Genomic DNA, 23,227 nt, shown 5'->3' on the forward strand with positions numbered 1-23,227 from the left:
AATTTTATAGTGTTATTAAATTAGGTTTAAATATATAGATTTAATTTGTTTATGAAGTCCTAACTCTCGGTTCCTCAGAAATACAAATGATCTAACAGAAAGTGGTATTCTGTAAAGTGATTATCCAGGAAATAACGGATGGGATATGTTTTCAACATCGGTTTAATATACAAAGCTGTAGATCACACATTAAATCGGGGTACCATAGGCTCTTTATGTTTGCAGGATTCAAACAACTGTGGGTTAAAAATATGTCAAACATCCTCTTTCCTACCGCCGCCTCCGAGCCACGAGGAAGCGAGGCTGGTGCGTTCAAGATTTGGCTTCCCGGGTAACCCAGCGCCATGGCTGAGGAAGGCCTCGCTGCTGGAGGTGTAATGGACGTGAACACTGCTTTACAACAGGTGCTCAAGACTTCCCTCACCCAAGACGGCCTCACGCGTGGCATCCGAGAAGCCGCCAAAGCCTTAAGCTCCAGGCCCAGCTCCGTGTGCTGGCATCCACCTGTGATGAGCCCATGCATGTCAAATTGGTGGTGGCCCTGTGCGCCGAGCCTCATTAAGGTTGGTGGCAACAGGAAACTTGGGGACTGGGTAGGCCTCTGTAAAACTGACAAAAAATCCCATAAAGTGGTTGGCTGCAATGACATGGTCGTTAAGGGCTATGGCAAAGAGGCCTATGGCAAAGACTCTCAAGCCAAAGATGTCATGGAAGAATACTTCAAATGCAAGAAACGAACAAGTAAACATTTGGCTCACACACACACACAAGTAGGAAGGAGGAAGGGGAGGGGAAGGAAGAGAGAGAGAAGGAGGGGGAGGAGGAGGAGGAAAAGGAGAAAATATTTCAAAGGGGCCAGCATGATGGCTGAAAGGACTAATCCTCTGCCTGTATGTGCTGGCATTATGCCTGGGCTCTGGTTCATGTCCCCGCTGCTCTATTTCCCATCCAGCTCCTGCTAATGGCCTGGAAAATCACAGGGCAATCTGACCTTGGGATGCTGTACCCATGTAGGAATCCTAAGAGAAGCTCCTGGATCCTGGCTTCCAATGGGTTCAGCTTTGGCCGTTAAGGTCATTTGGGGAGTGAAACAGCAGATGGAAAATCTATCTCTCTGTCTCTCTTTCTCTGTATAAATCTACCTTTCCAATAATAGTAAATAATTTTTTTTAATTGTTTTTGAGAAAAAAAATTCTGGAGTGATGGTTTTCTCTACCAGTTAGGATGTCCTTGAAGTATACATAGTGCTGGATTTCATATGTGGCTCTGCTCTAACTCCAGCTTTCTGCTGATATACCAGGGAGCTGCCATTATAACTAAAATTATTGGGCTCCTAGCACCCATGTTGTAGAACTGAAGTGACTTCCCACCTCCCGATATTGGCCCTGATCAAAGTCCCTTGTAGGCATGTGGGGGAGTTAATGGATGGGTGGGTTCTATTTCAGATTAGAATAAACAAACAAACAAAAATAAAAATATTTGCACCACACAGAATGTTTTGTTGTCATTCTTTGTAAATACTGTCCCAACTATTTACTTCGAATGTCATTGTACAAGGTGTTATAAATAATCTAAGCATGACTGGAAGTAGAGGGGAGTGTGTACACATATTTAACACAAAGAACCTCAGCATTAGCTGATTCTGACATTCATGAGAGACCTAGAAAAAATTCCCCATGAAACAGCTGGAACTCAAAATGGCACCCACATGGGATACAGGCACTGCAGGCAGTGAGTTTAACTGCTTTGCCATAACACTAGCCCTGGAAAATTATTAAAACTAGTTACGTTGTAAGGTTAAAAACTGGGGTATGAATTTTTAACATATATTTATATTATATATAATTTATTATATGCTTATTTTTATCATATACTTATGGGATGTTATGATTTTTGGCTATATATATATATTAGACAATATTCAGTAAGCATAAACATACCTTTATGCATTTAATATTTCTTTGCACTGTAAATATTTCAAACATCATATCATATGTTTCCTAAATCAAAAAACACAGCAAATTAAAATTACCCATCTGTATCTTACTGTGGAACAGAATCCCAGAACTTATTACTACTCTCTGGTATCTGGAACCCATTAATTAATCTTTCCCAATCCCATCCTCTTACTATCAGTTCACTATGGTAACCACACTGTGTTTTTAACTTTTATGAAATTGTTTTTTAAAACTCCAGTGTGAGTCCAATCATGTGAAATTGTCTCTGTGTGCTTGTCTTATTTTATTTAACACAAAGACCTCTCTTTGTGTTAAATGTTGTCCCAATGACAAGATTTCAACCACTGTGGCTAGGTAATATTTCATTGTGAATATGGACTGCTTTTTATTTACACAATCATCAATGATGGAAAGTAAGGCTATTTCCATTTTCTAGCTATTGTGAATAATGCTACAATAAATATGGGGGTGCAGATGACTCTTTGAGCAGATGAAATTAATTTTTCTTGGATATTTATGAAGAAGCAGTTTTGTTAAATCATGCATTCCTATTTGTAGGTTTTTGAGGAAATTCAATATTGTCTTCAAATGTCTATACCAATTTATGTTCCCTTCCAACAGTGTAAGATGGTTTCTACATTTCCTACCTTTGGTAACATTTTTGCTGGAGTGGAATGGTATCTCGCAGTTTTGAAATACATTTCCCTGCTGATTGGTAATGGTGAATATGTTTCATGTATATGTTGGCCATTTACATGTCTTTCTTTGCTAATGACAATCAATTAACTGCCCAGATCACATGTGTATAGACATAATTTATATACTTAAAATAAATATATTTATAAACTCATAAATACTTACAACTATTTCTTTTAAAACTGTTTCTTTTATAAAGAAATAGAAAAGAGAGCCTGTGAGTATTCCTCGAAGAATGTCCCAAAACATGTATTTAACTACAATTTTAATTATGCTACTTATTTTTGGAAAATAGCATTAACTTTTCTTTTACTGCTCATAAGCTGGTAAAATAAACAAATACATGGAAATTATAAGTTTTCTAACTTTATTTCAGTAAGAAGTCATGACAAGTGTTAGCAATATTTTTTTAAAAATAGTCTTACACAAATGCAGTCTATAGGCACGATGAATTCTTGCTTAAAGTCCTTATCTATACTCTTGACAGCAGTAATTTTTCTTCTCATCACTTGCTGATTTTTTATTTGCTGGAGAATTAAGCTTATGATTATAAAATAAATTGGATGTATGTCATTGTAAAAAAATTAAAAGAAAACATAAAAGAAAAGGGGAAGGAGGATATGAATGAGGGAGTGAAGAAGGGTAACTTGGAATATTGCTTATTCTCTTAAAATAATGTATATGAATAACAAGATATTTACCCTTTTATATAAATAAAGGGAAGCAAAAAAAGAAACATTGCATTGATGTCTTTAGAAACTACCAAAGCATAAAATTATAGCACATTTCAAATGTTGATATTATAAAATACTACTAATTACTCGTTTGTTATTAAAATATTTAGGAAAATACTAGAAGTGATACTTATGGTGTGAATCTTGCTTAATATATTTAAAGAAATATTCATTTGCTTTTTCTAGTTAAAGTGTGGCTAACATTTGTAGGAAATGAATGCCCTCTGCTGACATTACAATGAAACTGATTATCAAGTAATGCTACCTCCAGCTGCATAATTTTCTCATTATAGTCTAATTAGTTTCCTTTCCCAGTAGGAGATATTCAGTGAAATTATGTACGTTGCTCTTTCTTGTCCATTGCCAGAACAATTTGATGATGCCTATTACTTCTAAACAATTTTAATCCTATTAATATTTCTTTTAAGCACAGCATGAAAAGGTGGGTTTTCAAAACTGGTTTTTATTTCTATGTTAGGAAATTGACTATAGCAGTGAGTTATGCACAAGAATGTTCTTTCAATTAATTTAAAGGAAAAAAAAGAGAGAAAATGCAGAATGTTAAAGAAAGGAAGGTTAGGGCCCAGCATGAAGTCGCTTCAGTTAAGTCCTCACTTTGCAAGCACCAAGAACACATATGGGTGCTAGTTCCTGTCTTGGAGGTTTCACTTCCAATCTAGTTCCCTGCTTGTGGCCTATGAAAGCAATAGAGGATGGCTCAAAGCCTTGGGACCCTGTACCCGCATGGGAGACCTGGAAGAAACTCCTGGCTCCTTGGTTTGGAACAGCTCAGCCCTGGCATTGCAGCCATTTGGGGAGTGAACCAGAGGATGGAGGATCTTTCTCTTTGTTTCTTTCTCTGTAAAATCTGATCTGTCTTTCCAATAGAAATAAATTTTAAAAAAAGAAGAAGAAAAAAGCCTAATAATTCAAGTTACTTTTAATTAGTTGAATGATTAAATAAGAGGATACTATTGAACTTTTCCACATATTACACCTACAAATACAAATGTACATATGCCTATACTGGGTGCTTCAAAAATGTATTATCAAGCCCGGCATGATAGCATAGTGGTTAAAATCCTCGCCTTCCATGCACCAGGATCTCATATGGGTGCCGGTTCTAATCCTGTTAGACCTGCTTCCTATCGAGCTCCCTGCTTGTGACCTGGGAAAGCAGTCAAGGACAGTCCAAAGCCTTGGGACCAAGCACCCCCGTGGGACACCTGGAAGAGCCCCTGGCTCCCGGCTTTGGATCGGCGCAGTACCGGCCGTTGTGGTCACTTGGGGAGTGAACCATTGGACAGAACATCTTCCCCTCTGTCTTTCCTCGTCCCTGTATATTGGCCTTTCCAATAAGAATAAATAAAACTAAAAAAAAAAAAAAGAAGTATTAACAGGGCAGAACTGTTGCACTGCAATCTAATTCTCCACCTGCAAAAGTGCCAGTATCCCATTCTGGCACCAGCTCAAGTCCAAGCTGCTCCACCTCCTACTCAGTTCTCCATCTGCATTCTGGAAAAGCAGTAAAGGATGGCTCATGGCTTTGGGAACCCAGAAGAAGCTCCTGGCTCCAAGGTTTGGACCAGCCTAGCCCTGACTGTTGTGAACATTTGGGGAGTGAAACAGGGAATGGAAGATTCTCTCTGTGTCTATCTCTCCTCTCTCTGTAAACCTACCTTCCAAAATACTACTACTACTACTACTACTAATAAAAAATATGGTTTGGCATGATAGCCTGGTCCTAGTGAGGCTAACGTCCTCACCTTGAATGAGCCAGGGATCCCATATGGGCACCGGTTCTAATCCTGGTGGCTCCACTTTCCATTCAGTTCCTCGCTTGTGGCCTGGGAAAGTGGTGGAGGATGGCCTAAAACCTTGGGTCCCTGCACCCATGTGGGAGACCCAGAGGAAGCTCCTGGCTCCTAGCTTGGACTCAACTCGTTGAGGCCGCTTGGGGAGTGAATCAACAGACAGAAGATCTTTCTGTCTCTCCTCCCCTCTGTATATCTGACTTTGCATTAATAATAATTAAATCTTAAAATAAGTAAATAACTAAAGCTTTAAAAATCAATGGCCTTTGATTAATGACTTTTGATTAATTTTAAAGATGTATTTGTTTGTTTATCTATCATTTAATTGAAAGGTAAGATGACGCAGAGAGAAGAGAGACTTTCACAACCTGATTTGTTATTCCACATGAGTGTTAGAGATTGAAGCACTTGGACTATCTTCCCAGTGCTTTCCCAGCTACATTAATAGAGACCTGGATCCAAAGCAGTGCAGCTAGGGCTTCAACTGGAACTCTAATACGGGAGGTCCATGTCAGTAGTGATGGCTTGTGTCTAGGGCGCTGAGTTCCAAAAACAATCTTAGACTTCTATATGGGTTGTGGGAACTCACCTACCTGAGCCACCACACTGCTTTCAATGTCCGTACTGTCCAGAACTAAGACTCGGGAACGGGAGCCAGGAATTGAACCAAAGTACTTTGATCTTGGATGTGGACACCATAATAACTAGTTTAAAAGTATATTCCCTGTCTGTGACTGATGATTTACTCATATGTTTTGCTATGCATGAATATGCTTCAGAGAGTCTGTGGCAAAAATTAAATTATAAGGTGCTCATTTTAGTGGGGAAAGGAAAGAAATCCATACACTTCCATGAACTTTCTAAGTATCTTTGGTGCAGTCTTTTTCTGTAGTTTTTAACCCTGGATTCATTTCCCTTGCTGGCACTTAATAAAGCACATCAATGATATATGAAGAGATGACAGTGCAGACTGAGAGAATAATTATTAAGAAAATAAGGGCAGCTTTTATTTCAATCATTGTTTGTCATAGATTCTTCAAGTTTTTCGCAGTTTTATATCACTAGCTAGCAACCACAGCCAGTTTGGGCATCAGAAGTTATCCAAATGCTGCAGAGTCAAAGGTTAGAGAGTGGACAGGATTTCCTTTGAACTCATGCACTTCTCATGGGAAACTTGGCTTGTTTAAACATTTGACTAGTAAATGAAGCTGAAATGTTTACATTCTGCCCTTAGAACCTAGGCTGTCGATTCTTGAATCAGTGATCTCCAAGTCTCTGTAAGCAAAAATATTTTTAGAATTTAGAATAGAAAATAATGTATAGTTACAGTGGGTAGGATTTCTTGCTCAACAGAATTAGCACCTACAAAAATCAAAGTCATCGCATGTTACTAATTCCCACTTTTTCCTTTACTCATTCTGCATACTGCTCATGCCAGCAGATTTGCACAGAGAGGTGTGGAACATATGAACAATCAATTTAAGATAATGTCAGATAAAATTACAATTTTGTTTGAGAAACAATACACTATGCTTTCCATTTTTTTGCTGATTAATATCCTAGATAATCAGGTAGATTTAATGTTTTGGGAATTATTAAGTACTCATTGATTCTTCTATATTAGTGAACTGAGCCAGTTATCCTGTTAATTTAAACATAAGAGCAAAGAATTTCAGAAACAAAACCAAGTAACATTGGTTTATCTTCTTCAGTGGAACTTCAAAATTATATTTTGAACGACCATTATTTCATTCGTCTTATTTAAAAGAAGAGCAATACTAAACATTGCACCAAGTGAAATAAAATTCAAGCTGCCTCTATGAACAATGTTTCACTTCATCATTAACTTTTCAGCTTTTTTTTTTTTAATGCTCATGACAGTCAGAAATGAAAGCGGCGATAGATGGCACTAGAGGACCAGGAGTCTAAAGGAGAATCCTTGGTTCTCCTTTGCTCTCAGACACAGTTGACAATGGCAGCAGCACAAGGGAATGATGCAGATAAAGCACAGCCACAGCACTAATTCTGCCTCTGCTTTTGGAAATCATTCTAGACCATGTTAGGAAAAAAGCAAGTGGTCCGTTTACTTTCATTGACTGCATGGAATCTGCTCACGGGAACATTGGTTGTTCTGTTTAGTTTTAAGCAAGATAAATACACAGAAGAGAAATAAAGAAATAGAAATCTGGCTGATTGGTTTGATTGGCATATTGGTTCATGGTGCATATGTGTGTTGAAATGTTGTACTGTGCCCTACAAAATATATTACGTGCCAATCCAACATTTTTAAAAACCAAGTAATTTAAAATGAAGGGATTTTCACTGTGAGTTTTACGAGGAATTTCTGCTGTTTTCAATGGCTGCTACTGATAATTGAGGCCTCAATGCTTAGGAAAACACTCACTGAATCTATTTGTCAATAAGATAATTATGACGTTTTAAAGGTAAATAATGCAATCACTTACAAAATAGATTTTTCTACCATTTTTGTGATAAAGCTGAAACAAAGACATTGATTTTTTTTTCTTATTTCACCCTAAAAGATTTGTGATCCATAGAACAGATTTATTTACTTTTTTTTAAAAAAGATTTATTTTTATTATTATTTTTTTTTATTGGAAAGGCGGATATACAGAGAGGAGATACAGAGAGGAAGATCTTCCGTCCGATGATTCACTCCCCAAGTGAGCGCAACGGCCGATGCTATGCCGATCCGAAGCCAGGAGCCTCTTCTGGGTCTCCCACACGGGTGCAGGGTCCCAAAGCTTTGGGCTGTCCTCCACTGCTTTCCCGGGCCACAGGCAGGGAGCTGGAAGGGAAGCGGGGCCGCTGGGATAGAACTGGCGCCCACATGGGATCCCGGGCGTGCAAGGCAAGGACCTTAACCACTGCGCCACCGTGCCGGGCCCAGATTTATTTACTTTTGATTTGGCAAATCCTTTGCAGTCAAGCCTGCCTGCACAACCCTTGCCTTGTCGTAGCTTGCCTAACCCTACAGCCACGACACATCTGTCACAGTTGTAGCTTTTGAAGCACATTTCAGACCTGCATTTTCCCATAGCTCTCATACTCCTCTTTCACATGACCATGAAGACAGTTCTGAAACCTGCTAGAAGATGTAACTGACATTTTTTCAAGCTATAAAAACCATTTTCATTTCCAGAAGTAGAATATGATGTGTGGACTTTTTGGGAAAACCAGTGATTAGAAGCTATTTAAAAAGACAGCTATCTTGAAGAATGAAAACAAAGTTGCAAGAGCTACAATTCCAGACTCCAAGACATACTACAGAGCAGGGGTCATCAAAACAGTCTGGTACTGGTACAGAGACTGAGAAGATCAAAGGAACAGGATTGAAACACCAGAAAGGAACCCAAGCATATATAGCCAACTAATCTCTGACAAGAAAACTGAAAACAATCTAGGGAAAATGCCTCTTCTATTCAGCAAATATCACTGGGACAACTGGATAGCAGTTTGAAGAACTAACAAGCAAGACCTACCCCTGTCACATTATAGAATATTCAGCTCTAAATGGTTCAATGACCTAAATCTACGTGCAGAAACTATGAACTATTAAAGAAAAACATAGGAAGCACTCTCCAAGATATAGGAGTGGGGAAAGATTACTTGGGAAAGACAATAAAAACATAAGCAGTCAAAAAAATAAACAAATGGGACTGCATCAAACTAAAAAACTGCTGTACAGCAAAGGAAACAATTAACAACGAGAAGAAGCAGCTGAAAGAATGGGAGAACATTTTTGCACACTACAGAAATGATATGGAACTAATATCCAGGATTTACAAACAGCTTTAGAAAACCAGGGTCTGTAAAACAGAGCAAAACAAACAAACAAACAAAAACCTTTGAAGACTTGTGAAGAAAAGGGCAAAAGAAATGAACATTCACCTGCTGCTGTGAGTGTGGAGAGAAAGGTAACCTCTTTCATTGCTAGTGGGACTGTAGGCTAGTATAACCACTATGGAAGTCAGTGTGGAAAGTGCTTAGAGAATTGCAAATAAATCTGCCATATGACCCAGCTATCCCACTCCTAGGAATATATCCAACGGAAATGCAACTGCATATGAGAAGGGGATCTGTAATCCTATAGTTAGAGCAGCACAATCTATAATAGCAGAGACATGGAAACAATCCAAATGCCCATCCAAAGAAGATTTGTTAAAGAAACTGATATGTCTTCTCCATAGACTATTACTCATCCATTAAAAAGAATGAAATTATACTGTTTGCAACTAGATGGTTCCACCTTGAGACCATTATGCTCAGTGAAATAAGTCAATCCCCAAAAGAGAAATACCATATGTTCTAATATAAGGAAGTCATCATGCAAATGATAAGTTTAGTAACCCTTTCCATACTGTTTTTGCTACATCCCATGTGTTTCGATGTGTTTGATTTCATTTTCAAATGGTTTATTTTCTCTTTTTTAATTCATCACTGGCTCATGGATTGCACGGTATCATCATTTTACCCAGGACAGTTTTGTGTTTTCTTTTCGTCACATATGCATTTATTATTCAGTGGCGCGTTTTTCGACTCCATAGTGCTGTGTTTTCTTTTTCTTTTTTTGTAACTTCTTACCTGTCTTTGACCTTATTTTGTGGCTTCTCATTTAAGGAAATGTATAGTGATGGAGTAATAGAGACTACCATATCCAGATGTGAAGATACAATGCAATATGTATCCCTATTTCCAAATCAAATATGGACTACCAATTAAACTGTTGGACATATCTAGACAATGGGATGCTGGACCAGCAATGTCATGGCACACTTAGATAACAGACTGATGACATTATAACTCCTTATGAAGGACTATACTGTACTATTGTAACAATATGGGGAAAATCAGTTGGGGGTGGTAAGTTGGGGGGAGGATTCCCAAACTCTACAAAATTGTACCATAAAATTCAAAATTCAGAATAAAAGTTCAAAAAAATAATAACAATATGCTTCCTAGGAAAAACTAAAAAAGTTAATTAATTTTTAAAAAGTTAGAAATCTGTAAAAAACATCCTCATACACTTCATTTTCAATGCTAAGACAGTTAAAATCCATCAGTATTAAAAGATACATACATTTATTTACTAAATCAGAACATGTTTAAATAATATTTATTGGATCATAGAGAGTAGAAAAATTTAGTCCTACACGAATAGAATCTATTTGCTTTCTCTTATTTTATTTTTTCTCTTATCTTTTTCAATTGCCATGGAAAAACAGGCTTAAGTACATGTCAAATTTATCACATATTTTATGTTAAAGAATTTCTACACATAGGAATTCCCATGGATCTATCATAAAAATCATACTAAAACATTGAAAGGATCTTTCCTCTTCTTTATTGCCTCCTCACTTCATTCCATTATTTCTCCTCTCTTACTTTCTTTTTCATAAGTATTTTTAAGTTCTTATTATGTTCCTAAAGACTGCCCTACATATTGTTTTTCTTTTAAATCTCTAATTGTATATATCAATGATTTTTTTTTCTAAAAATGTATTTATTTGAAAAGGCAGAGCATCAATAGAAGCTGTGGAGGGCAGAGGTCCAAAGAGGAGGAGAAAAAGAGAAAGAAGGAGAAGAGATGAGAAAGGAGAGAGAGAGAGAGAGAAACTTCCTTGTGATGATTCTCTCTGTCCCATGATACACCTCTGTCTATGATTGTACCAGCCATTGCTGGGCCACACAGAAGCTAAGCTCCAAGAACTTCATCCAGGTCTAACAAAGGGGGCAGGGGCTTAAGCACTTTGACCATGATGTACGACCTCTAAGGTGCATTAACAGGTGCAATGAGCACTCAGACTATTACTTTGTGCTACATGAGATGTCATAAAAGGGCTCTTTACTGTACCACAATTCCAGGTCATATGCATTGACTTTTAACCAATAAAAATATAACTTATATGTGGAAGTATTTACATTTACACTTACATGTATATAGAGTTAGGGGAAATATTTATGTGTTTTAGAAAAGGCAAAAAAATACAAATATTTTCCTATTTTCCAAGTTAATTGGTTCAAGTGAAGTACATAAAGATTATACCACTTATGGTATTGCAGTTGATATTGTTTTTGGCTCAGAAAATGGAATTAATTATGAAGCTATGTAAGAAATCATTTAGACTAAAAACATTATTGAGTTGGGCCGTCATTTCTATGGAAATTTCCATAGGCTACCTCTGGAATTCCATTGTGCTTTGCAACATTACCTGATATTTTTCTTCACAAATGGATGCAATAACTAGATTTACTGTTGACACTTTTTCTACTCTAATGATCACTGAATTTGAAGTATGAAAACTCAGGCTTTCATATAATAAAATTATGTAGTAAGAAGATGAGGGAAAAGCTTGAAGTAATAGCTTTAGAAAATGGACTGTCCAAAAAGGATGCAGTGACTTTGGGCTACTCTTTAAGGAATCGGAAATGGAGGCTAATCCCTTTCCTTGTCTATAATAAAATTCTCACATTTTTTCTCCCAGGCTACTTCAGGATAATCATATTTTTGTGTAGCAGTAGCCAGAGGCCTCTTATTATCACTTAGTAAATCCTGGAGACAACTTTCCTTGCACTCAACCTGATCACAGCGATACACTAAAATATATCTTCAGTATAAAAGAAATCCCTTTTATGAATCATGACCAATTTATTCAAGGGCTTAGGATGATTCTTAATAAAATTGATAGTTTCAAATCCAGATGATAAGGACATTATAGTAAAATTCTATTTCAAGAGAAACTGAATGGTATTTATCTGTGGTTGCCAAGATACTTCACCTTTTCCTCACAAAATCTTTCTGGAGGTGGTGTCATGATTCAGAGTGCTACATCACTCAGCCTAGTATGCATATTAGAGCTAAGTGCATTATAGACATCTTCCTGTCATTAAGGTAACATTTTCTATGTGTCGGGAAAAAAAAATCTTTCAAACCTTAACTCTAATTCTGTCCTCCTCTACTAATACTCACACTAATTATATTGTAATTCAGTCTAAAAATTAAAAAAAATAAAAATAACCTGCTTACCAGTAAGAGTTTTTGACCATGGAAGGGAAAGATATAATTATTGAAAGTAGAGAAGAATAAAAAGTAATAATACAAGCAAAAATTTCATAATTAAAAACTATGAATTTGAAGCAGTTTTAAAAAATATTATAATCAATGAAAAGAATGTGCAAAAAGAAAAATCAACACAGAAAACTGAAGAGATAATTTATACCATAAGCCAAATGGCCCTAGTTGATATGCACAGAACATTCCACACCACAGTTATAGAGTAAGACATTTGTTGTAGAGATACATGGACCTTAGGATTGAACACATGCTAGGCCATAAAACTGGACTCAGAAAATTGAAAAAAAGTTAAAATCATATCATGTATATTTTCTTACCACCACACATAGCCAGTGTGGATTTGTTATTAGCAATAAAAAAAGCACTTCTCTCAGTGACTGGGTTTTCTTAGCTCTGCTCAGGATTCCAGTTTTCTGCTCTTGAATGTTCTGGGAGGCACTGGGTGACAGCTTAGGTACCTGAGTCCTTGAGATGTAAATTGAATTCCTAGCTCCTAATTTTGCTCTACATCCATTCTAATTGTTGCAGGAATTTGGGAGTGAACAGGAAAATGGGAGTGCTTTCTCTCTCTCTCTCAAACAAATCAAGTCAATAAATTAAAACATACAGAAATAAGTATTGCATCTAGTCCATTTAATAAGAAAGGGCAAATTCTTCTTTCTTAAATATTCTTCTAATCATTATTACATGTTTCTTGTCTCCATTAAATCATAAAACAATATTTTTCATAGCAAATAATCTACACAAAATTCCTATAGTTACTTCAATTTTCTTAATAGTAGCACTTTTATTACACATAATGTATTATGCTATTAATTTACAACTAATTTTAAGTCATAAATAGCATATAGTTGTAATTTTTCTTTATCCTGGTCATATTCCTGTTTCCTATATTGTCATTTAAAATATTAGGATTGTTCAAAAATAATTTATAAAGTGCTGCAAAAGAGGAAACTAAAAAGGCCATTTCACATGATCAAATAATATGAGTTTCTTTGAACTCTTAGCTTTCTGCCAAATTTTCAGACTTTTTTGAGTCTGATAAATTATTACTTTTATTTTAAAAATTTTTTTGCTATAGCTGCATTCTTCAAAAATATATTTTATTTTTATATACTAACTAAACAAAATTTGAGTTGCTGATTCTCAATCCAGTATTGCTCTTGCCCAATTTGAACTTTAATTAACTCACTTTCAGGTTATAATTTAGAGTGATTATTACTGGCAATTATATGTAAGATTGTTGCCATTTTGTGTATTTCCAAGCATGTTAAATATACTGCAGATGATAGTGAACATTTGTTCTTGTTTTCCTTCTATGTTGTTATTTTTGGTTGTTTCAGTTTTCTTTATTCCTGCTCTAGTCTTAATTATATATTCCTAATAGCTAAAAGTTTAGGTTTCTGCTAGGTCCTTTAGATGCATTGATAAATCATTTATTTGATGCCTTTCTGATTTCTTGATATTGACATTAATTGCCAGGTACTTCCCTCCCAACACTGCTTGCTTTATCTGGTAAATTTTGATATGTCATCCTGCATTTTCATTCATTTCCAAATTTCCTTTCTACTTCATTATTCATTAATATATTATTAGGCCATCAAGTATTTTCATACTTTCTAGGAATTTTTGCTTCTATTGAATTTTTAGGCTAGTACTATGATGACCAGAAAAGATACATGGTATGGTTTCAGCTGTTTTGAATTTACTGAGGCTTGCCTCAAGACCTAGCATGTGGTGTATCCCAGAGTGGCTTCCATGAACTGGTGAAAAGATGTGTATTCTGTATCTGTGAGATGAAATTCATCTCAGACCTAGAAAAAGTGATGCTAAAATTCATATGGAAACATAAGAGACTCCAAATAGCTAAAGAAAACTTAAACACCAAGAGCAAAGCTAGAGCCCTCATAATACTAGTGTTTACGACATGTGGTTGTAATCAGAATAGGTTGGTACAATCACAAATCAAGCCTGAAGATCAATGGAGCAGAGTAGATACTCCAGAAAGAAACTCTCACAGCTACAGCCCACAACTATTTGAAAAGTGATCCACAACAAATCCAGGGAGAAAAGAGCTTGTCCAAAAAATAGTGCCAGGATGACAGGATCATCAGGTACAGAAGAATGTTAACAAGACCCCTGCCTTACATCTGTTACAAAAAATCTGTTATAAATGGATCAGTGATCTAGTATTTTACCATGAAATTACTTAAGGAAAATACTGAGGCATTTTACAAAACATGTTAGGTACAGGAAAAGATTTTCTGGAAAATGTCTCCAAAACACAGGCAATCAAGACAAATGAAATAGATGGGATTACATCAACTAAGAAGCTTCAATACTGCAGAGGAAACCATCAGCAAAGTGAATAGGAAACAGCAAAGGCAGCAAACAGAACAGGAGGAAATATTTGCAAACTATAAACCAGATAGAGGATTGATATCTAAGATCTATAAGGACCCCAAGGAACTTAACAACAACAAAACAAAAAGTGCATTAGAAGTGGGAAACATACATGAACAGACATTTCTTAAAAATGAAATTTAAATAGTCAACATACACACAAACACACACACAGCTCAGATTCACTATCTGAGGAATGCAAATTAAAATCACAATGATGTTTCACCTCACCCCAGTTTAGAATGGTTAGCATCTGAAAATCAAGTATCAATAAATACTGGTGAGGATTTGGTGAAAAGGTTACCCTAATCCACAGTTAGTGAGAACATGAGCTAGTGTAACTATTATGGAGGGCTCCATTTAGTGTAAGCATTATGAAGATTTCAAAGATATTCCAAAGATATTTTAAGATAAATCTACCCTACAACCCTTCCATTGCACTCCTGGGTATTTATCCAAATGAAATGAAGTCAGTGTATGGGAGAGCTATCCATATCCCCATGTTTATAGCAACTCAATTCACTATAGCTAAGAAGTGGAATCAACCCAGATGTCATTAACAGATGACTGGATAAAGAAAATGTGGTACCTAAACACCGTGAAATATGACTCAGCCATAAAATTGCCCTTTGTGACAAAGTGGGTGCAATTGGAAACCATTATGCTTAGCAAAATAAGTCAGTACAAAAAGGAGAAATATAATAAATTCTCCTTAATCTGTCATTGGTAATTCACATACACAAAAAGCACTTTATATGTTTTACAGTGGCAACCTGGGGCTTGATTACTGTGTACAGCCTTTGCTTATACAACTGAAAACAGTTTATTCATTAAGATTTTTTCCTGTTTATTTTTTTCTGTTCTTTTGGTTATTATCACTACTTTCTATCTCCCTTTCATGGATTCTGTCATTTATGAGTATGAATAAATTTTAAAAAGAACCAGAACAAAGCGCAAAGTACAAAGAAAAAACAAATTCAATATCATGCTTTATACTGGAAGCAAGTATCTATTGGGTGTTAGTATCTAGCAAAATGGAGTGAGCAATTATAGCCAAGAGACAATAATCTGCTTCACATTGCAAAAATGTAAGAGGTTGTTAATTCCCTACAATTGAGACATCAACCTGAGATATACAACATGAGAACGTATTTAATTTCTACATTGGGAGAGAGTGAATAGGTGGTGAGATTTATTGATAAGTTAAATGTCACGTAAAGTTACACAAAATGTCAATCTAAAATAGTATGTATTTCCAAAATTCTGTGCCCAAGCAAACTTATCTTTTAATTCCTGGTATAACTGAAATACCCTCAAATAGAACAAAGAAACATTGTAATATATTAGCTTGACTTTCTTGAAGAGGATTGGATATTTGTGTCTTTTCCCCTTAGAATTATCATCTTGTTTTCAATATTGCACATATATTTTGCTTCCAGAAAAACTTTCTATTCCCTAATTTTTGTCATTTCAGTGAAAATTCATTTGAGATCTCCTATCTTTGTGAAAAAATGTGCATAAGACCCAGTCTATGCCAATCACATGTGTTGTGTGATTTCTGGAGTTTTAAGCTGCCCAAGAATGGTTCAAGATTTGAAAACAGATAAAACTGATATTGATGATAGTGCCTTGAAACTAGATTTTTTATAATCTCTTGGCGTTTATGTCAGAAAACGCGTTGGCCTAAGTTCTTAAAGAAACTTGGTGTTCCAGCTTCTTCAGGTATTCAATATCAATCATGCATAAAATTACTCATTAATAGTTTTTGATGAGTGCAACTCATTTATTTTGGTTATTATTTCTTCTTATTATCTTCTTACTCTTTAAATATCCTTGAATAAGATAACCTGTAGGGTAATGACCCAAATCTGGCTTTATTGAAATTAAACAGATTATCTTCCAAACTTCTAGCCTTAAGTCATTTGAAAATATTTGTCTTGGTGTGACTATTTGAACCTATGGGTATTGCTAGGTAATGATTTATAAGGTAATATTTGTAATTTTTATCATTAAAAAAATTCACTTATTGTTGTCCATACAGAAAAAATAACTTTTGATGGCATGAATAGGTGAATAGGATCACTCTGTTGATACTTAGTTTTTTTTTCTCAAAATGTTCCTTAATCTGAAAGCAGGAACTAATCTCATGTAAACACATTTTATCCACTGGTTATTATAGCAAATGTTTCATCTTTATTTTCCAAGAGTGGATAATAGAAAATCAGTTTTGAAGTTTTAAAAGTACATAAGTGTTGACTTAGAAAATGTTAGAAGAAATTTAGAATATCTTTCATTGTGAATAACTAGTGTTTTCTGAATTCAAAGAATAAAGGATTTGAATATTCACCTAGCTTCAATCTGTCTTGTGACAATTAATTTACAATTTATACACGGCCTACAGCTAGATTATGAATTTTGAGGCTGGAGCCTAGCCATGCCTCCCCACCCCCAGGGATCATGCCACCTGGCTATTCATACCTGTGTCAGTACAAAAATGCTCCCAGGCCAGGGAGGGCCTGGAGCCCAGTCGAGCCTCCTTTCCCCCAGGAAGCCTTCTCCACATTTAAACGGTAGAGTGTACTGCTTACAGTATACTTGCATCACTGCTTGCAGCAATCTTATTTTTTTCCCTCTTTTTTCAGATTTATTTATTTTTATTGGAAAGTCAGAGATACAGAGAGGAGGAGAGACAGAGAGGAAGATCTTCTGTCCAATGATTCACTCCCCAAGTGAGTGTTCAACGACTGATGCTATGCTGATCTGAAGCCAGGAGTCAGGAGTTTCCTCCAGGTCTTCCACATGGGTGCAGGGTCCCAAAGCTTTGGGCCATCCTGGACTGCTTTCCCAGGCCACAAGCAGGGAGCTGGATGGGAAGCAGGCATGCCGGGATTAGAAATGGTGCCTATATGGGATCCCGGGTGTGCAAGGTGAGGACCTTAGCCACTATGCTGTCACACCAGGCCCAGCAATCTTATTTCTTAATGGACTCTGATTTAGAAACAGCACATCAAATCAGAAACTTGATTCATCTTCCCTGTTCTTGGTGATTTCTTAACCTGCTATGCCATCATATTTGTCCTATGCTTAAGAGTTTTTAAGGCCTCATTTTCAGTCCTAGATACTGTCTATGAATACTTCCCATGTTATTATGCATTACATAGTGTTGGCATTGCTGCACAGTCTGGCAGGACAGAGGAGCTCCATGCACTTTCATGAGTAAAATAGGTGCATTGAGAATTTGACATTTCTGTTTGGGAAAGATAACTGGTGCTGCTATCTTTTCTGCCTCAGTACCTCATTCACTAAATATCAGAGCCTGATAGGTTTGATTTCTTGACTTCAGGCACAGTTCAGGACATACTTAATGTTGACACCTCTTAGAAAATATTCCTCTGTTAAATATGTAAATATGACTGGAGAGACAAATTCTCCTGGGGATTCTATCTCCTTCTCCCTCTCCTCTCAGTGGGCATGTTGTGGTGGCTTCAGAAACCCACAGAGAGTCAAACCTATTGCAATTAAACAATAAAGACTTGCATTGAGTTTAGAGCCAATTAAATGAATGAATAAAAGAGATTTATTAACTTATATGGTGGATACGTGGATTGCTTGTTAATGAAATCCAGCAAGAAAGAATGAAAGTAAAGTGTAAATTGCGAAGAAAAATGTTGATGGCAACCAAATGAAACTGTTACAGAATTGATATTAACTGTGCAACATGAGTATTAATTAGATCATTTTCTTCTGAGGTATCTTATGAACTGGAAATGAACCTGCAAGGGCTGATGTGTGTGTATGGTAAGCATAATTCTGGGGATATTGTCAAACTGAAGTCTCTGGAAAATACGAGTCCTGAATTTACTTGGAGAAACATTGCATAGTGTTGGCCTTGCTGCCCGTGAACTATTCAGAATGGTGCTGAACACACATATTCGCGGCTGCCATGTCCTGTTCTGTCCTTCCTATTGAAAAGAGAGGCATTCATCATTTCTTCAAGGAGGACCTACTTTAAAATCCCTAACAACAGGAATTTACCATGTCCATGGAATACTAGAGTTTGATAAGATTGCTAGAATCAGAGTCAGTCAAATTTATAGAGTACCTCGGAGTAGTGTATTCATAGGAATATACTTAGTGTCACCCAAATTGGTTGACAAAATATTACAATAAAGGTTCATTAATTTTATTTTTCTGTAGAAATGGAGTTGAAACATTGGAGTTTATTCTAATCTCTAACATTCTCTTAGTGAGTTTACTTTGTTGTTTGGTATAGAAATATTTTTAATAAGGTTTTGTGTGTTAATTCTGCCCAACTCGAAGGCTAACTCTTTGTAAAGAGAGTACATGGATGTGCATCTAATGTTTAAAGCTGTCTTGCACATGGTAGATTAGTAACAATACTACTGGGTATATAAATAGTAGAAGCAGAATTATAGTCGTCAACTCTTGTAGCCTCATATCTCTTTATTAAAAAGATTTAAAGTTACTAACTGAAATTATTATGACTAAAATATTAAATGTGAAAGATTATAAATTAGAGATAGTAAGAAACAAAGTTCCCCTTCTCTGATGGACTCCTGTAACTCCTTTGAGTACCTGTCAGTTGGCACTACTTGATCTTGCATTTGTAAGGCTTCTTGTGATTTGCCAGCAGAGGGCCTAATTATTCCACCATTCACAAAGCAGTGAAACTTATTTTCTAGAAAAGCAGTTGATGAGGGCTAACATTTTTTTGATCTTGACTTTTATTTTTCACAGAGCAATGTTTGATTATATTTCATATTATTTTTCATTGGATTGAACAACTGATTAGAAATGTTGACGTTAATATAGTTTAGTGTTATCAATAAAAACAGTATATAATTTATAAATGCAAAATCACCAAGAAAGATCTGTGGAGATGAGATGCTACTGTCATTGCCTCTTAGAAAAATTGACTTATCAGCATCCATGAGTGAATGGGGCTGTTTATTTCACTCCGGATAGTTTCATAGGTCATTTAACATACTATTCACACTGAGATGTTTTAATCAACTCCTATAAAATTAAGTATAAAAAACTGTGCTATTCACATTCAGTATACCTGTAAAAAAGTTTCCTATTTTCTGATCTTATTTGTAGAATATATAATTTATTCATGAGGAAAAAGTGCTTTTTTATAAAATATCAAATTTGTTTTTTATAAAGTGTTATAAAAAGATGATATGAATAAAGAAAAAATAAAGGAATGGATTGAGAAACACCAATTAAATTATAGCTAGCATGGTTTTATTTAATGTTTTATGCCATTAGCTACCAATATAAAACGTATTATGCCATTACAAATTTTATTTTCAATGTTGTCTCTTTAGGGACCTCAATATTCAATTATATTATTCCACATTAAAAATTTGAGATTATGGTCTTTGACTATTTTGTTTATTATGACTTATATATTGACCACCAATGTACGGTGAGTGCTTTGGAAATAAAAATAATTGGTGTAATATTTATAGACTGAATACATTTAAGTATGAGCAATTTTATGAGATAAACCAGAGAAAAGGAACAAGCCTATATCGAAGAACAATGAAGTTTGCGTAGTGAATGAGTATCTCAATCTTGAGCTACTAAGAAATTGAAGATGATCTAGCAAATCATTTCTCAAAAATTCTGCTTGCACACCTGCTTGTACGTTGAATCATGTACTCAGTGCTTTTGAAGCAGCACTTGTTGTATTGCTTATCTGCAGAAAAAAAGATTCTTGTTCAAGAAAATCAATTATCTCTCCTCAATCCTCAGGTTTCTTCATAAAAAAAAAAATAAAAGGAACAGGAAAATAACCCCACAAATAATAGCAAGAGTGCTCAACTGGTGCTCGTTGAATATCAGAAACTTGTGCATGGTACTGTTTATTACCATGTTTCATAACTATGTTTCTAGACACACTAAATATTGTGTCATAAAATATTTTAGAGTAAAGCGGAAAGGTGATGGACATTTAATCATTGCTATCTTTACTACCCTCGTCCTTTCATCTCTCATCCATTTAAGATATGGAAAGAAAAGCATGCCCTTATTGTCATACCTATTTGATAAGTCACCCAAATGCATTTGGTAGCATATAGTTATTACTGTATAATTAGCATTTTTCTTTCCCAGGGGAACTGATGCCACTTTTTTTCTTCTTTTAACAGTTTACACTATTGTTTTATTGTTTGCCAAGGAAGTCATTGGGAAACTGGCTCTTTTTGGACAGAAATTTGGTGTTTATGATAGATTTGGTGAATGTGTCACTTTAAATGCACACTTTTGAAATCAACCACTTCCATGAGAAAACTGTCATTATTAAATACATATAACTAATTTCATTGGAGCAATGAATTATTATTAAAAAATCATCATGTTAATAATTTATAGACACATACCCCTTACTGTAAAGTTTAAAAATCCTGAAAGATTTGTGAAAGATATCTGGTAGTCTCAAGCTTTTTAATAGTCTAAAGCTGATAATTTATTTTTAAAAAAAGTATTTATTTTTATTACAAAGTAATATAGAGAGAGGAGGAGAGAGAGACAAAGAGGAATGTCTTCTGTCCGATAATTCCCTACCCAAGTAACTGCAATGACTGGAGCTGTGCTGATCTGAAACCAGGAGACAGGAATTCTTCCAGGTCTCCCACACGGGTGCAAAGTCCCAAGGCTTTGGGCCGTCCTTGACTGCTTTTCTAGGCCACAAGCAGAGAGCTGGAAGGGAAGTTGGGCCTCAGGGATTAGAAGCAGCATCCATATTGGAATAGCAGTGCTTTCAAGGTGAGGATTTGAGCCACTAGACCACCACGTTGGGCCCTAAAGCTTATAATTTAAATTCAGAGTTGCATCTACCTTCTTCAGTTATTGTTGTATGTACCCACTAAGAGTTCAGTCAACATTTGTGTATTCTACATAAAGTTCTCAGCTTCTAAAGTGAGAGCCAGAGGCTGCAGACATAAGTGCCAACATGAATAAAAGCAAAATTAACACTTTTGTATTCTCAGTATTTCAGCGTTTACTGAGTACAAGATTTTAGGTATATTTGGAGAGTTATTAAATATTGTTCCATTTAATTGTTAGAAACAAAGGGATTGGTTTTGAGTCTTCACAATGCTAAGCAATACCCGGAATTCAGATCTCCTAAGTAATGACAAGGAAAATCATGGTTCAGGCCATTTCTTTCTCGTATAAAATGGATCTTCAGATTGCAAATTTCAGATTTTGCATATTCATTTGTCATTGACTAAAGAGAGACAGAAACAAAACATTTACCAGAGGGCCAAACATTAATTGCTTGAAATACAATGGTGAACGAAATATAAAAAAAAAAAGAGTAAAATCTTCACCCTTCACCCTTAATGATCTGCATTTCAGTGGATGATGGATGAGGAGACAAGGATCAATATAAATAATTAATACAGATTATGTGACAATATGGTATACAAGAAAGCAGAAAAATTATCCTGGCTCTATTATGTATTAGCTAGATGATATTGGTTAAGGAACTCACTCTCTTAAATGTTCATTTTCTGCATTTAAAGAGGGCCTCATACTTATTACACATGGATGTCATAAAAAACAAATGTGATAATGCGTACAAAGTGCTTATGTAAGCGTTTAGCATATAATTATGTCTCAATTAAGGTTACAACATATTAATATATTCTTTAAGACTAGAACTTGTCTTGTTTTTTTGAAATGTTACTCTAATTCTGAAAGAGCAAACAATTTAATAGTGGAAACCCATGTATTATTTTGCTGTAGTTCATGACCATTGTGCAGTGTTAAATAAATCTATAATACCGCACTATTCAGAGAGTTGGTATTTTCCTCTAAATGCAGGCACAGGATGCAAAAAGTGGTTTCTGGAATATAATTTTTCCTTATATCAGAATTTGAGAATGTTAGTTATCCGCATTGTATGAGAAATGATGGGACCGAGTTACACATGTTAGCAGAGCTATGCCTTCTTTCTGTCAGTGATGCTGTATTAGCTTTTGATAATGAATTAAGGTATAAATAAGTTGAAGTTTGGTGTAATTATCAATGTTTTCTTGATACAGAGTTTTAAATACTCAGTAAGTAAATACTTTATTGCAAATTAGTTTGGCCAGCAGAAGGGGGAAACATTGACAATGAAAACAAAAATAAGGCTTACTTTTTATTCTTGAAATATAATAGACTCTTGGAGAGTGCATGCAGCACACACATATTAAAATAAGACAGTTCACACTTCAATTACAGAAGTTGAAAGAAGTGAATAAATCTATAAGAAAGCATTCTTTAACAAAATGTAACATAAGCAAATATATGTGTTTTAATTTCTATTTTGTTGCCCTATGTTTCTGGAGTTTCATGCTGGCATTCTGTTCCTAATAGCAATAAATGTTTGTAAGTCCAGAACTGGAGGCTACAGGAAATAACGAAGAGAAGCTTCCCTGAAAAACACACATTGGCATTAGAGTACTCACTTCTTAAGAACTTCTAATGGATGCCTGAGTATTAAAAGATGCT

At 35.5% G+C, this 23,227-nt stretch overlaps 1 pseudogene; it reads left to right on the forward strand.

The window, feature by feature from the left end:
- Positions 1-344: 344 nt before the first annotated feature.
- LOC121147489 lies at positions 345-7,131 on the forward strand (annotated as a pseudogene).
- Positions 7,132-23,227: the final 16,096 nt, after the last annotated feature.

Source organism: Ochotona curzoniae, unplaced genomic scaffold (genome assembly GCF_017591425.1).
Source record: "Ochotona curzoniae isolate NIBS_2020 unplaced genomic scaffold, NIBS_Ocur_1.0 scaffold_4506, whole genome shotgun sequence".
Lineage (NCBI taxonomy): Eukaryota > Metazoa > Chordata > Mammalia > Lagomorpha > Ochotonidae > Ochotona > Ochotona curzoniae.